We start from the raw sequence: 10058 nt of genomic DNA, 5'->3' as shown, positions 1-10058 counted from the left end.
TAGGGTGGCCGATTTTTATCTTCTCTCCATCCCCACTGGGTAGCGCATGAGCGGTAATGTTGCCCATGCTCGTCCCAGGAGGCATATCTGGACAATTGCTCTCTAAGTTCTTGGAGCTGTAGGGGTTGTTGTGGTTTGACTCCCTGGTTCGTCTTGGTCCCCTTGTGCCCCTCTAGATGATACCAGCGGCAGGTTTTCTTTCCGTGTGAAAGGTGGGTTAGTAATCAATTTGTGTTTTCGGGTTTGCCTGAACGATGGCCTTGGTTTGTTTGTAGGGTGTCCGATTTTCATCTTCTCTCCATCCCCACTCAGTAGCGCATGAGCGGTAATGTTGGCAATGCTCGTCCCGGGAGGCATACGTGAACAATTCCCCTTCTGCTCTCTAAGTTCTTGGAGTTGTATGGCTTGTTGTGGTGTGGCTCCTTGGATCGTCCTTGTCCCCCTTGTGCCCCTCTAGAAGATACCGGTGATAGGTTTTATTTTCGTGTGAAAGGTGGTTTGGTAATCGAGTTGCTTTGTTGGGTTTGCCCGAACGATGGCCTTGCGTCATTTGTAGGGTGGCCGATTTTCATCTTCTCTCCATCCCCGCTCGGTAGCACATGAGTGGTAATGTGGGCCATGCTCATCCCCATCCCTCTTTCCCATCCCAACGATAAGAATGTTGAAAGTTTTCTTGGCGCTCCTTTGAGCCTTCGTTGTTGCGGTCCCAGATGGAAGCCCCAAAACTCCATCGTTGCCTATGTCGCTATCATGCCCCTCGGTTGTTGCGAATAGAGAATTTTGATTGGGCTGGGCAGCCATTTGTGGCTCCATTGAAATTGGCTCCTCGTTATATTGTTCACCTCCTCCCTATTTGGTGTGGAGGGTTTTGCTTTTCGTGTGAAAGGTGGGTTGGTAATTGAGTTGGTTTTTCAGGTTTGCCTCAAGAATGGCCTTGGGTTATTTGTAGGGTGTCCGATTTTCATCTTCTCTCCATACCCACTCAGTAGCACATGAGCGGTAATGTTGGCCATGCTTGTCCTGGGAGGCATATGTGAACAATTCCCCTTCTGCTCCAAGTTTTGGGAGTTGTATGGGTTGTTGTGGTGTGGCTCCTTGTGATGGCTAGCCTCTTCATTGTTTGACTATTTATGGTGTCGGTGTCTTGTGCTTGTACTCTTTCCATGTTGGCATTGTCGGTTGAGATGCATACATTTAAGAGGGAAGTGGAAGGGTTTTGGTTGTAAACCACCTACCCTCCCTCTTGCTTGATTTTTCCGTCGGGCGATGTGAGGCGTTGTTCTCCTTATCGTAAAGTCAAGGGTTGGAATTCCTTTCAAAGTGCACATCATTTGTGGTTGCGTTGGCTTTGAGGTTTTGATAGATGTGCTGGCCTATATGTTTGATCGAGGGGTCGGCTTTTCCCTTGCATCTTGCGTGCGTGGCAGGCTTTTGCGGCTGGAAATGTTAAGTCACAACGTTTATGGGCATTTGTTGTTTGAATTGTGTATGCACTCCTGGTCCAATGGGGAGGAGGCTTGCTATGTCGATGGTGGGGGCTATCTGGAAGAAGGATTTTGAGGTGAAACGATTCGACCTCCCTCCTTTGTGTGGAGGTGGCCGTAGGGGAAAAGTATTCATTATCCAGTCGGTAAAGCTGTGGGAAATCTCCTAGGTTTCCTGTACGTAGGGTGCGGAGCTACCCGATCCCTCCTCCTGTTTGGATATGTTCTTGTATTGTGTAGCGAGCCTCTTGATTTGCATTTATTTCCTTCCTTTGCCTTCGCATTGTGGTTGCCGCAGGCGGTCGAGTAATCGAGGTCCACCGTTGCTGATGTCGCAGGTGGACTCCTAGGTGGCCTCGGTGCGTGGCGTGGAGGGTCGGGGGGCACATTTCTAAGAGAGGTTGTGGGCTCGGTTGGTCTTGTTGTTTTGTTTCCTTCCATTTCCTTTGCATTGAGGCTACCGCAAGAGATCATGCGATCGAGGTCCATCATTGCTGCTGTCCGGGTGGACTCCTAGGTGGCCTCTCTGCGGGGAGGGGAGGGTTGGGGGGCACTTGTTGTTTCAATTGTGCATGCGCTCGTGGTCCAATGGGGAGGAGGCTTGCTACATCGATGGTGGGGGCTATTTGGAAGAAGGATTTCGAGGTGGAATGCTTCGACCTCCCTCATTTGTGTGGAGGTGGCCGTAGGGGAAAATTATTCATCATCCGGTCGGTAAAGCTGTGGGAAATCTCCTAGGTTGCCTGTACGTAGGGTGCGTGGGGTGCGGAGCTGCCCGATCCCTCCTCTTGTTTGGATATGTGTTCTTGTATTGTGCAACGACCCTCTTGATTTGCATTTATTTCCTTCCTTTGCCTTCGCATCGTGGTTGCCACAGGCGGTCAAGTGATCGAGGTCCACCATTGCTGCTGTGGTGGGTGGACTCCTTGGTGGCCTCGGTGCATGGCGTGGAGGGTCGGGGGGCATTTCTAAGAGAGGTTGTGGGCTCGGTTGGTCTTGTTGTTTTGTTTCCTTCTGCTTCCTTTGCATTGAGGTTGTCGCAGGCGATCATGCGTTCGAGGTCCATCATTGCTGTTGTCCGGGTGGACTCCTAGGTGGCCTCTTTGCGGGGAGGGTTGGGGGTCACTTGTTGTTTCAATTGTGTATGCGCTCATGGTCCAATGGGGAGGAGGCTTGCTACTATAGTCATCGATGGTGGGGGATATCTAGAAGAAGGATTTCGAGGTGGAATGCTTCGACCTCCCTCCTGTGCGTGGAGGTGGCCGTACGGGAAAATTATTCATCGTCCGGTCGGTAAAGCTATGGAAAATCTCCTAGGTTGCCTTTATGTAGGGTGCATGGGGTGCGGAGCTGCCTGAACCCTCCTCCTCCTGTTTGGATATGTGTTCTTGTATTGTGTAACATGTTAGAAAATTATATATTTCGGAGCAATGGAACACATAAAATATTGCAGAAATATAAACACGAAAAACGCACAAAACAAGAGAGACACAGATATACGTGGTTCACCCAGTTTGGGGTACGTCCACCCTGAACAACCAGTCCTTCCTTTCTATTATCCAACAAAATGAAGAGACACAACCTACAACAAATCCGCTGTAATATCCTCTGTTTTCTCTCACAGTATCACCTCTCTATTTCTCGCTCACCCAATACACATCTATCACACAGCCTCAAATACAATGCCCTCATACAAAGAGAGGGGTTGCCTTCTAGGGCAAAAAACCCTAAACTAAACATAAGTTCTACCGTCAGATCATCCACCTAATGAACGGCCCAGATTGACTAGAAATTACTATACTTTTACAGTGCTACCACATCCAAGGAAGGCAGCAGGCGCACAAATTACCCAATCCTGACATGGGGAGGTAGTGACAATAAATAACAATACTGGGCTCATCGAGTCTGGTAATTGGAATGAGTACAATCTAAATCCCTTAACGAGGATCCATTGGAGGGCAAGTCTGGTGCCAGCAGCTGCGGTAATTCTAGCTCCAATAGCGTATATTTAAGTTGTTGCAGTTAAAAATCTCGTAGTTGGATCTTAGGTCATAAGGGTTGGTCCACCTACTCAGTGTGCACCTGCCCTTCCATCCCTTTTGTTGGCGGCGTGCTCCTGGCCTTAATTGGCTGGGTCGCGGTTCCAGCGCTGTTACTTTGAAAAAATTAGAGTGCTCAAAGCAAGCTTATGCTCTGAATACATTAGCATGGAATAACGTGATAGGAGTCTGGTCCTATTGTGTTGGCCTTCGGGACCGGAGTAATGATTAATAGGGACTGTCGGGGGCATTTGTATTTCATTGTCAGAGGTGAAATTCTTGGATTTATGAAAGACTGACCATTGCAAAAGCATTTGCCAAGGATGTTTTCATTAATCAAGAACGAAATTTGGGTGCTCAAAGATGATCAGATACCGTCCTAGTCTCAACCATAAACGATGCCGACCAGGGATCGACGGATGTTGCTCTAAGCACTCCGCCAGCACCTTCTGAGAAATCAGAGTGTTTGGGTTCCGGGGGGAGTATGGTCGCAAGGCTGAAAATTAAAGGAATTGACAGAAGGGCACCACCAGGAGTGGAGCCTGTGGCTTAATTTGACTCAACACGGGGAAACTTACCAGGTCCAGACATAGTAAGGATTGACAGATTGAGAGCTCTTTCTTGATTCTATGGGTGGTGGTGCATGGCCATTCTTAGTTGGTGGAGTGATTTGTCTAGTTAATTCCGATAACAAACGAGACCTCAGCCTGCTAACTAGCTACGCAGAGGTTCCCCTTCGCGGCCAGCTTCTTAGAGGGACTATGGCCATTTAGGCCATGGAAGTTTGAGGCAATAACAGGTCTGTGATGCCCTTAGTTTTTCTGGGCCGCACGCGTGCTACACTGATGTAGCCAACGAGTTTTTATTCCTGGTTCGAGAGGATCGGGAAATCTTCTCAAATTGCATCGTGATGGGGATAGACCATTGCAATTATTGGTCTTCAACGAGGAATTCCTAGTAAGCGCGTGTCATCAACTCGTGTTGACTATGTCCCTGCCCTTTGTACACACTGCCCGTCGCTCCTACCGATTGAATGATCCGGTGAAGTGTTCGGATTGCGTCGATGATGGTGGTTCACCGTCGTCGATGTCGTGAGAAGTTCATTGAACCTTATCATTTAGAGGAAGGAGAAGTCGTAACAAGGTTACCGTAGGTGAACCTGTAGTAGGATCATTGATAGCAGGGGTTTTCTTTTTTGGTTCGGGTTGGTTGGGTTTCGATTGCAATGTGGGACTTTGTGGTGCATCTCTAGGGGAGCGGGTTTGGTGTTTGGTGGGAACATTGTTGGTTGCTTGTCTCGAGGTAACACTTGTTTTTTTGTGTGTGCTTGCAAGCCATGCTTGTGCTTGTCCCACCCATCCTTTGTTTTTCTTCCCCCCAATGTGTTTCTACAGGGGGTCTGGAAGCTTATTTCTTGGGAGCCCTTCCGACAACCTGTTTGGCTGGGCATGGTTGCTGCAGAGTTGAGGTGATCGGTAAATACGATGGATAAATTCGGACTCATTTGTAGCGGTAGTGCTCGGTCTTTTGTTCGTTGAAAGGCATGGGCCAAGGGTGTGGGCTTCCATAGTTGGTTCTCTCGAAAAGGCGGTGGCGGTTGATGTGTTGCTTGGGTGAGCTTTTTCGTTGGTGCTTGGGTCGAGGGAGTGGTTGTGCACGCGCTTGGTATCTCAAACCTTCCGTGAGGTGAGATTGTCGGGGTACGGTCAAGTATGGGATGGATGAAGAGCGGTTCAACCCGTTGGGCTGGCCACCCTAGTCCCTCCTGATCATTCCTCGACATGCCCTCGCAGAAGGGTTGGGTGTTGAGGTAATGAAAAACGCATCCCTCGTGTCGCACGGAATAAGTCGATCTTGCGGACAAGATAGACCTTCCTAGAATCTAAAGAAGACCTAATGACAAGCAAACCAACCAGACACTATCTTTCTCTAAATATGCTTTAATAAAAAATAGCAAACAAGTGTTTTTAGGGCCTACCTTTGGTCCAACACAAGCTTGTGGATGCCCTCACTCCTTTGATTCTAATGAGCTCCTTTTCGTGAATCTACAAACACAAACAAGGCAAACAAATTAAATAGCACCTGAAAAACCAATTGCATAAAACATATTTAACATGAAAGTCAAGGAGTCCATGAAATAAATAACATAAGATACTTGTTGAGAAAAATGAGTTTGATTGTATTAATTCAAAAGAAGAAGAACCTTACAACCTTCGCCTTGACGCTGTACAAGCTCCTCCCAGGGTCCAACAAGAAGTCTCCTCTACTTTGACAAGTTTCACTCACTCCCAATGAAGCCAAAAAGGTATGTGATCTCTCCTCTTAAGCTCAAATAGGAAGTCTTAATTTCACCAGCATTTACCCTCAAAATGTTCAGCTTCTAACCTCCTTAGTCCTCACCCCAATGCCTATATTTATAGTGCAATGGAGAAAAGTTACTAGGTCCTCCTTCAAATGGATAAAGCCCTCCTTCAAAGGGATAGCTCCTTTAGTCAAGGGATTAGCTCCTTCTCTTTTGGGATGCATGAACCACCTCAGAGCGAACAATCCACGTCAAAATTCCTTCTAGAAAACTCTAGAATTAACCCAAAGTGAGTTTTTTAATATAAACTTGCGCCTTTTGACTTTCACAAGGGTCCGCACCTACACCGTTAGGGACAGAGCAGGTAGGTACGCAGCTTTTGTACACAGAAGGTGCGGGACCGCAGGTGACCATGAGAGAAAGTGCGGAACCAGAGTTACATTGATTTTTAATGTCTTTCTCCCATTTCCAAAGCTTGATTTGAAGAGCTGAGGTCTTAGACTTGCTTAGGAGGACAGTACAAGTGATGATAGACCCATACTGACTGTAAATAATCATGGTGACGATATTTTTGTGTAACAGATTGCCCCCTAAAGTGCGAAGTCTGTAGTAGATGAGGATTTCATTTATCATATAGGAAGAGTGAAGTACTTTATCATTTCGAGGATCATCTTGTGGAGAGCCCGGTCGGAACCTGTAAAAACATTCAATGCAAGATATATATATGAGATCATATCATCGCTGAGGTAGGCATTCCCATACTCAGATCAAAACTAACTAGAAAACTATCTACTGCTCTGATATAGGAATGATCTTGTAAAACATCACAAGTATAGACTCATGTGAACACAGTATGGACGCAGCCATCTGTTTATGAATAGTCCACAATATAATGAATACAAAATTCCTCGCAGCCTGGATGGTGGAAACTAGATCCAGGGTCTTCATTTCTACTTCCCGAAATAGTACGATTCTATCCATGCGAATAAATGTGTTGATGTCGAACATGGTAGAAACCACTTGATTACCAGTCAATGATGTAAACTGTTAACAAGTGTGAGAGAAACCACCAGTGATGTCAATGGCTCTCAAAGTACCCAGTACAATCCATGAGATGTGAATAAATGTGTTGATGTCGAACATATCACGGAATCCTTCGATCGAAAGTCAATGATGTAAACTGTCGTCAAAGGCGAGAAACCTGCCATTGAGGCATGCAGATCTCAAGGTACTGACGATTCCTAGATCATCTTTCTAGATAATGAGCTGATGTCGATAGAAAGCGATCCGTCGTAGGCAAGCCCACAACACGAAATCATAGATCAAGTTGAAGAAATTTAGTTGCAAGGACTGACTCAGGGATGGTCAAGATGGATGACAGATATTTTGCAGATGAATGGCTTATTGGCAGTGACCTCTTGAACACATAACGACACGACAGATGGCTTGGTGACAATTGACCCAAAGTTAATACCCAGAAACCGGCTGAAGACTTTCAATGTGGTTTGATCAACTGTTAGGCAAAGGATTTCCCAACCCAGGTGAATAAAAGTGTCGTGTTCAAGAGTGGTTACAAAGTATGACAAACAGACTCATTTTTCTCTCTTTTCCCCCACCATTTCTGGCAAGTACCTCTTTATTTTTGACAAGCTTGAGGAGGATAACATTTGCTTGATTATAAGCTCATCCTTCGGATGAGTCCAACTTAGTTTAAATTCGAACCCTAAGAAGGAGTGGTTCGTTCCTGTTTGTAATTGAACAGGTCCTTTACTGTGAAATTTTAACGAGTCCAGTATAGGAGAAACTCGGCGTTTTTCAATTTTAGAGAGTCTGAAAAAACTTAAGAAGACTCCAGGGTTGACCTTTTTCGTAAATTTGTGTCTCCCAAGCCCGAAAAAGTATAAAATAATACTTGAGAGAACCGCTTGATCTTTTACGACCAAGGAGTACTTTTCGTTATTAGTGCCCTTGACCCGAAAAAGTAAAAAAGCGATCAATGACACGTCGTTTTATAACCAATATCGAATTTGAAACGACAAAAATCCGGCAATCTTTTCATGTTTTTACGGTCGGAAAAGAGCTGTAAGTGGACCGTCTTTTAATTCCATTTTAACGAGTTTAAAAGAAACACTCGGCAATCTTTTCATGTTTTAGGAGTCAGAAAAGAGCTTAAAGATGACTCTACATGTTTTTCTGTCGAAAATGATAGATTTCGCCTGAATAATCCTTTATTCTGCACAAAAACACAAACATTACTCATACCTGTTTGAAATAGATAAAAGCGTCGCAAAATACCTTTTCAAAGTGAAACATAAACAAATTTGCAATTTATTTACTCAAAAAACTTATAAAAAGGGCCTTTGTCGATTCATTTTTACCGTTTGAGTTTGGGTGAGAAAATAGTGCTTTTGCTTAGAAAACTTCCCGTGAAGATTGTGGAAAATCCAACCGTCGGAATCGAGCGCCGTCTTCTCCAGGTAATCCACATCATCCTACTCTTCATTTTCAACCGTTTAGTTTTTTGTTTTAGTCCTTCATTTCATTTTTTGGGAGGGTTTTTAGGCGCAAAACCCGCGCGCGGGGGTCCGCAGGTTTACCATTGCGGACCCGCGGACCCCGACTTTTTCTCCATTGGGAAAAAGCTCGGGGTCCGCACCTTCCGTGTAGACAAAGTGCGGACCCACGCACTGTGTCTAACTCGGAGGGTGCGTACCCCGCCGCAAGGGTTTTGAACCCAAAAATTCTCAAAAATGGACCAATCAAAATATTTTCTAGCAATTTAATTAATCTTTATACTTGATGCAGAGAGTACATCATGCTAGATTGGCGTGAACGAGAGCATGAGGACGTGGATGCTGCCGCATGGAATCATCAGCCTTCACTTGATGCTTTGAGGGCGTGCGGACTGTACAAATTCTGGACCATTCCTGGCATGAGGGCTCAGGTGGATTTCTTACAGTGGCTGGTTGACAGATGGAGCATACAGGACCAGTGCTTTTTCATTGGCGGCCACCAGCTCGAAATCGAGCCGGCGGACATTTATTTCTTGACTGGTTTGCCTAAGAGAGGCGAAGACTTGACTCTGCACGGGACTAGGCCAGGTGGCCAGTCTGTCGATAGCCTCCGGCTAGAGTACTGCAACAGCCAGGCTAGAGACAAAGGGATAGACATAAAGACCATATCCCGTCCTGAACTCATGGTGATTGCGTTTACTGTCACCAGACTTTGCGGAGCTGCCGCATTACATATTGCCACCGGATCCCAGATGCGTATGGCAGTTGATTGCTTTCGAGGCACCATCTTCAACTGGTGCAATGCTGTGCTGGCCAATGTGAAAGGCCAACTGACCAGGGCCAAGAGCGGACGACTAAAGACCTTTGGTTATGGGGCTTTGGTCGTGAGTTTTGGCCTGGAGAGGGTTCCTATGCTGATCCCACAGCACCTTACTGTTGGAGCTGGGCTTCCTCGAGAGCCCAAACTGATGCGATGGGTCGCAGTCATGGCCCGTCACCCGGACGAGAGGACAGAGGTTGCTCGGTTCAAACCTGAGTATTTCCAATGGTTGGAAAACCAGGTCTTTTCCATTCAGGACTTCCCTTACGCTGGGATAGATTTTCGTGGTGACCCAGACATGGCTCTTCCACCAGGAGAGCAGTGGGATGAGTCAGGTAAAATCCTTTTCAACTTTTTCCTATTTTAAATTTTTTTATTTTTCCATCGTCTCAAAACTGATAGTAAAAATTTCAAATGCAGATGTGGGTCCACAGCGACCAGCCGCTCTCCGGCCTTTCGAGAGGAAGCAACCAGTTGCACCCGTGCCAGCCCCACAGGACGAATCAGCAGAGGTTTTGGCCGAGTTGGAGGGTCATCTTGAGCGCTTGACAGGGATATTCCTGAGACCACTATAGACGACATTCCTCGTCGACTTCAGCGCTATGTGATTGGAGTCCCGGGACCTTTTAGGAGGTTCCTTTGCAAGGTGGCCCGGGCAGTGGTTTCTTATAGAGATCATCACCAGTGATAGGATGATCGCCTATTGTGGGCACATGTGACATTTTTGTTTTTTGTACTTATCATTTTTGCCGATCATAAGGTGTTTTTCAACCTATGATCGAGGACGATGTATTTTTTGACACACTCCTATATATATATCACTATTACCGGCTTATCTTGTAAATCATGTTATGAAATGGTTTTAAATTTACATGTATGATTATTGCAAATGTCTATTTA

General features: G+C 46.0%; 1 pseudogene; it reads left to right on the top strand.

The window, feature by feature from the left end:
- Nucleotides 1–3999: 3999 nt before the first annotated feature.
- Nucleotides 4000–4691, top strand: LOC149191812 (18S ribosomal RNA; annotated as a pseudogene; the record flags this gene model as incomplete).
- Between the last annotated feature and the right edge of the window lie 5367 nt (nucleotides 4692–10058).

This window comes from Pinus tabuliformis, chromosome 2_2 (genome assembly GCF_031772625.1).
Source record: "Pinus tabuliformis cultivar Carrire ecotype Pingquan chromosome 2_2, CPIR1, whole genome shotgun sequence".
NCBI lineage: Eukaryota > Viridiplantae > Streptophyta > Pinopsida > Pinales > Pinaceae > Pinus > Pinus tabuliformis.
This window is presented reverse-complemented; position numbering and strand designations above follow the sequence as displayed.